Consider the following 7,342-nt stretch of genomic DNA (forward strand, 5'->3'; position numbering starts at 1 on the left):
GAATGACAGAAAACCTTTAAGAAAATAACCTCTACTCCAGCCAAACACCACAGAAAAAACCGTGGACCCATCTCATCCCCAACAGCAAAGATAGCAATGAGGGACTCTTCTGTCCCTGCAAGGATAATGTCAGAGAAGACAGTATGGGGAGCTGGGGGAGCTGGGACTTTCATCTGCACCCGGCTGGTAGTATTGAGCCTCCCCACACACAGTGTCAGTGACAGCTATGTGGTAGGTGAGAGAATGCCTCTTCCATCCTCAACGAGGTGTTGTTAACGGTGGTGGTCTAATAGGGGCCTGAAATTCTACCTCTGCCCAGCAGTAACAAATTCCCCTCCCCAGAGCTGTCAAAAGAAGCTGAGTATCTTGGACTTCCATTTCCACCTAATGCTAACAGCTCAGTGGTGAACTTCCTTCTCCCACCAGAGTGATGTCAGGAGAAGCCTGCTAAATCACAAGATTCACATAAAAATCCAGAGTATCATAGTACTCAAAAGTGTCTCCAAATTTGACTAAAGACATAAGTCTCCAGATTCAAGAATCTAAGAAAATGCCAGCAGGATAAACACAAAGATATGCAGTCTAATAAGACAGCTAATAATCAAACTTCTGAGAACTAAAAAAGATGAAGAAAAATCCTGGGAGCAGCAAGAGAAAAAGGATACCATATCAGCAACAGAAAAATAATTCAAATGATAGTGGACTTCTTATCAGGAAACATGGAGGCCAGAAGTAGGTGAAACAACGTTTCTCAAGTGCTGAAAGAAAATAACTGTAAATCCAGAATCTGAGTTTAATCAGTGACAATGCAGCAAAAATTCTTCCCATCATGTTTCTCCCTTTGTACTGCAATTTAAAGGTACATTGGAACAAGAAAACATATTGTTAGATATAAAATGTGATAGCATTCTTCCTGAAGATGACCCAAAAACTATTTGATGACGACACTCAATAATTTAAAGCAGAGAAACTGGAAGAGAAGCTAAAAGTGAAAGAATGAGAAGCATCATGGGTTAAAATAGATGATCTAGAAAAAAAAAAATTCCCAGTATGTAGTAGATAGTCAAGCAAGTGCCTTCTGGTCGCAATGGCGACAGACGGTCTTTATTTGAAGATGTGCAGACACTAAGTGCATGAAGAGGTTTGCCAGGCACAGAAGGATCAGAAGGACTGTCCTCTCTTGCACCTTGGCAGTGGCAGAGCTGCTCAGAATACGCATAGCTGAGAAAACCTCGGATGCTCGTTTCAGAGATGATGAGCTGGGTTCCCACGAGGGGCATTAGTTTTTCATGGTGGAACCCATCAGGGCATGGGGATGCATTTTTTTCCTGGATTCTGTAGAAAATACTTACGTTTCTTGTGCCATACAAATCCATTCCACTTGAAAGTCAAAGCTTTCTCCATCCCAGTTCCAGGAAGTACAAATGTCTGCAGTAGCTCAAGATTGGGCATTCAAACGATAGTGAATTATCAGATTCCATTTTCATAAATATTTCATCACATTTTTTGGGTGGTGGTGTCATCATAACCCCAGCGTATTCGTAACCAAAAATATTTCACATAATTAGAGCTTTAGAAAAGCAACCTGGTCATCATCTACACGTTCCACCAAAATGGAATTTTTGGCCACTTAAAATAGGTGGTTCTATGATATCAATATTTTTCAAAGGTACATTTTAAGAAGTACTACACATATAAGACTTTACAACCTTAAAGTTCTTTCCAGGTGATTGTTACCAGCATTAAAAAAAATCATAGAAATCGTTCTTTGCTTTTGCATTCTAACATGACTCATTGGAAAAAGTGACATGGCAATCGTCACTGTTCTTTTCTAGGGCATTTCCTTACTTTTGTTAGTGATTTACATGTATACATGTTCACCTTCTTTTATGTATATCCAAAGTCTTGTTTCCAAGTCTTTTGTATAGCACCAGGATTTCAAAAATAAAGTGGGAGAAATTTATTCTAAAAATATTGTTCTGTACTTTGACTGGAATTGGGATTAAAAATTGTGTGTGTGTTTTTAATGTTTTTTATTATTTATTTATTTTTAAGACAGAGAGAGACAGAGTATGAGCAGGGGAGGGGCAGAGAGAGGGAGGCACAGAATCTGAAGCAGGCTCCAGGATCCGAGCTGTCAGCACAGAGCCCGATGTGGGGCCTGAATCCACAGAATGTGAGATCATGACCTGAGCCAAAGTCAGATGCTTAACCAACTGAGCCACCCAGGCACCCCTACAAATTGTGTTTTTAGGAGTGCCTGGGTGGCTCAGATGGTTAAGTGTCAGACTTTTGACTCCAGCTCAGGTCATGATCTCAGGATTGTGAGATTGAGCCCCACGTCAAGCCCCACATTGGGCTCAACACAGAACCTGCTTGAGATTCTCTCTCTCTCTCCCTCTGCCTCTCTCCCCCACTCTCTCTAAATAAATAAATGTTTAAAAATTATATTTATATATATTTTTTAAAGTTTATTTTGAGAGAGAGACAGAGCAGGGGAGGGGCAGAGAGAGAGGGAGAGAGAGAATCCCAAGAAGACTCCATGCTGCCAGCATGCTGCCCGATATGGGGCTTGAACCTACAAACTGTGAAACCATGACCTGAGCCAAAGTCAAGAGTCAGACACTTAACTGACTGAGCCACCCAGTCAACCAACCATGTTTTTATATTTTTATTTGAAGATTTTTTTTCTTACTCAGCTTTGTTGTTGTCAAACTTAATGAATAAGACTCTTGAACATAATAAAAAATAGTGTCTAACCATTCCACATTTTTGTAGAGGGTTAGAATGAGATCATTTTAAGTTAAATTAGTTCTTGGCCAGGGCGCCTGGGTGGCTCAGTCGGTTAAGCGTCCGACTTCAGCTCAGGTCATGATCTCGCGGTCCGTGAGTTCGAGCCCCGTGTCGGGCTCTGGGCTGACGGCTCAGAGCCTGGAGCCTGCTTCTGATTCTGTGTCTCCCTCTCTCTCTGCCCCTCCCCCGTTCATGCTCTGTCTCTCTCTGTCTCAAAAATAAATAAACGTTAAAAAAAATTAAAAAAAAATAAATTAGTTCTTGGCCTAATGCAAACTACAGCTGCCTTTAGGCATAATGTAACAAAAAAAAATCTTGTATGTGCTGGGCATTACCACGATGTTCAGTTATTGACTTAATATGGTTCCTAATAGCTTAGAGAAAGCAATACTGAAGATGATTTTATTTATTTATTTTTTAATGTTTATTTTTGAGAGAGAGAGAAACAGAGCATGAGTGGGGGAGTGGCAGAGAGAGAGGGAGACACAGAATCCGAAGCAGGCTGCAGGCTCTGAACTGTCAGCACAGAGCCCGATGTGGGGCTCAAACTCACAAACTGCGAGATCATGACCTGAGCTAAAGTCAGATACCTGACCAACTGAGCCACCCAGGTGCCCCAAGATGCACTTATTCTTAACATCTTATTCTTTTTGTGTTATCATGTACCCTCTCTATATATACATATTTTTTTTTCTGAATCATTTGAGAGCAAATTGCATGCATTATGCTTTTTTACCTCTACACACTTCACTGTGCATTTCCCAATAATAAGGATATTATTTTACATAACCATGGTATAGTTATCAACTTCAATAAATTTAACATGGATGTAATACTTTTATCCACTCTACTGCTTGTATTGCACTTTTGAAAAACGGAACCAATATGTCCTTCAGTAGTATTTTTTCTCCTGCGTAGGATCCAGTTAAGGATAATATATTGTATATAGTCATCACGTCTTTAGTTCTTAACCTGGAACAGGGATTCAACCTTTCTTTGTCTTTTATGTCAGTAACATTTTAATTTTTTTTTTTTTAACATTTATTTACTTTTGAGACAGAGAGAAACAGAGCATGAACGGGGGAGGGTCAGAGAGAGAGAGAGGGAGACACAGAATGTGAAACAGGCTCCAGGCTCTGAGCAGTCAGCACAGAGCCCGATGCGGGGCTCGAACTCACAGATCGTGAGATCATGACCTGAGCCGAAGTCAGATGCTTAACCGACTGAGCCACCCAGTTGCCCCTATGTCAGTAACATTTTTAAAGAATGCAATCTTTAAAAAAATTTTTTTAACCTTTATTTATTTTTGAGATACAGACAGAGCATGAGTGGGAGAGGGGCAGAGTGGGAGGGAGACAGAATCTGAAGCAGGCTCCAGGCTCTGAGCTGTCACCACAGAGCCCAACATGGGGCTTGAACGCACAAACCATGAGATCATGACCTGAGCTGAAGTCGGGCACTTAACTGGCTAAGCCACCCAGGTGCCCCAGTCTTTTGTTGCCAATAGTCCTCATTTTGAGGTTTGTTGAATGTTTCCTCATGATTGGATTCCAGTTATGCATTCGCTAATATTACATAAATTATGTTGTGTCCCCATGGTATCACATCTGAGGCACACAATTGCCATCTGCCACTTGTTCAATATATTAATTTTGATCATGTAATCAGGGTGCTTCCCATATAGTAGTATAAAATTATTAGTATATAATTTTTTTCCTTGCAATTGCCAATTGTAACAAGCAATTTATGGAGAAGATACTTTAATACTATGCAAATATCCTGTTCCTCATCACACTTTCCCCTTTTGGATTTACCATCCATTGATGATTCTTGTCTGACCAATCTTGATTGTCATGGCTGCAAAATGATGATTTTCCAGTTTCACATTTACCAGTTTGCATTGGGCATTCTACTCCAAGCAAGGGCCTCTGCTCTCCCTTGTTTATTTACCTCTTTCTTCCTTCCTCTCTCCCTTCTTTCCTTTCTTCCTTCCTATCTGAGAGAGAGAGAGAGAGAGAGAGAGAGAGCAAGTGGAGGAGGGGCAGAGACAGAGGGAAAGAGAGAGAATCCCAAGCAGGCTCTACACAGTCAGCCCAGAGCCTGATGCAGGCTCACCAACTGTGAGATCATGACCTGAACCAAAATCAAGAGTCAGATGCTTAATCTATTGGGCCACCCAGGCGCCCCTATTTACTTACTTCTTATCAATGTGAACGCAAGCACTATTTTTTCCCGACGGTTCAATAATTCATTACTGTCTTGTTTTGGTACTCAATTTGCCCCAGACTTGGTTAGTGAGGGCCACGCCAAGCTGGCTCCTTTGCCTTTCTGACCTACTCTCACCATTTTTTGAGTCCTACTTTATTTTCTGGAATAAGATGTTCCAGACTCTTCTTGTAACTACCTTCCTTCAGACTTGGAATCAGCCATTTCTCTGAGGAACCCTGGTTCTTTTTTTTTTTTTTTTTCTTTTTCGTGGAGAATGGTATCAAATCAAGCTCTGAGCTCACTGCAACTTGGGTGTCATTGTTTCTAGCCCCTTTCAGTGGACAGAGCTAAGATATATATGTATGTATACATCTATATATAACAATATATTTTCCCATTTTAAGAAGGTATAAAAGGGATGTGTAGCTAAGGAGGCCAAATGTGGATGTTTGTGAATTTTGCTTATCTGATAAATTGCTTGTGTATAACAGAGAGTTCTCAATCATCTATTTCCTAGGTAATTTGGTTAGCAAAGTTGTGATTAATGTAAGTGGTTAAAAGACTATATTGGAATAATAATGGCAACAAAACTGTGCAGGAAAATAGTTAACATGGCAAGTGCAAGACTGCTATTTTTAGAAAGTCCTGCTGACAAGGTAGACCCTTGGCTGGCGTCTGGGGCTTCTGACTTGGGAATGGTTCCCACCGTTCCCAGAGCTGATAAGAGTGGTCGCTGTGCCTAAACTATGTGTATAAACACTGTGGTTTATGCTGAACACCTGTTTTCCTTCTAGGAGTCTGTAGTTTTGGTACGTGCTAGACAGAGGGTGCCAATAAAAACGAAGGGTACTGGGGCACATGGGTCGCTCAGTTGGTTAAGCGTCTGACTCCTGATTTCGACTCGGGTCATGATCTCTTGGTTTGTGGGATCAAGCCCCCGTTGGGCTCCATGCTGACAGCACAGAGCCTGCTTGGGACTCTCTTTCTCCCTCTGTTCCTCCCCCCCACACACTCTCACTCTCAAAATATAAATAAACTTAAAAAATATTTTAAAAAACCACCTTGGGTACTGAGATTCTAGTGAACTCCCTTGGTAAACGATATTTCACATGTTATCACGACTCACTGCAGGGGGTATTGGGCACGTCCTGTGTGACTCTAGTGCCAAGAGAACTCTTGGAAGCTTATACCTTGTTTTCTCCAGACTTTGTCCCACGCACCTTTTCCCTTTACCAATTTTGCTTTGTGTCCTTTTACTGTAATAAATCACAGCCACGAGTATGGCAATATGCTGAACCCTGTTAATCCTTCTAGCCAATCATTGAGGATGGGGGTCATGTTGGGAACCCCCCCCCCGAGACATATATAAAAGAGAATGGGATGTTGCTTCTGTTTTTCAAGAGAAAAAGTAATTTTTCCTTTTAAAAAAATGTTTAATGCTTATTTATTTTTGAGAGAGAGAGAGGGAGAGAGAGTGAGTGGGAGAGGGGCAGAGAGGGAGACAGAATCCAAAGCAGGATCCGGGCTCTGACCTGTCAGTACAGAGCCTGACTCGAACCCACGAACCGCAAGCACATGACCTAGCCGAAGTCAGAAGCTTAAATGACTGAGCCACCCAGCTGCCCCACAAATACTTTTTTCTTAGAGTCTGGTTGTTCTAGGATGTGAAAAGATAGTAAGAGACAAAATTAGAGTGGATACAGTAAGTTTTAGAAGGTCTGAGGAAAAGTGAACTTTGTTTGTTGTACTTTATAATGGCTGCAAATACTGAAAAGAAGCAATAAAACATGTTAAAATTTTGACAAAAACTGGCTTGATTTTGATGGGTTTATTCATTATATGTTTGCAAAATCTTTGATTCTATTTTTTTAAGTAAACTCTACCCCCAATGTGGGACTCAAAGTTATGACCCCGAGATCAAGAGTCACATGCTCCATTGACCGAACCAGCCAGGTGCCCCAAAATCTTTAACTCTAAATATTATATTTATATAACATCAGAGTTTGGCTATATCCTTGTGTCAGTGATAGTCCACTCTTAACAAGAGGAGGTGAAAAATCATTCTTAACTTTCTGCATAATCTGTCCACGTACTACAGATTCAGTCTCTCACCAGAATTATGTTTTGTGCTTTGTGCTAACTTTGTCATACTCTTGATTTAAAAAAAAATAAACAGGCCCCAAATAGTCCCTTACCTAGGAGCCTGTGATATGGCACCCACAAAAGGAGAAATGCGAGAAATAGTTAGGTTTGTTTGGTATGTTTCATATTTATTAATTAGCTGAGAATTATTGTTGACAGCTGCTCAGCTTATGGGAAGAGATACCAAATAAAAGAGAAT

Source organism: Panthera pardus, unplaced genomic scaffold (genome assembly GCF_024362965.1).
Source record: "Panthera pardus isolate Hobbes unplaced genomic scaffold, ASM2436296v1 HiC_scaffold_3, whole genome shotgun sequence".
NCBI classification, from domain to species: Eukaryota; Metazoa; Chordata; class Mammalia; order Carnivora; family Felidae; genus Panthera; species Panthera pardus.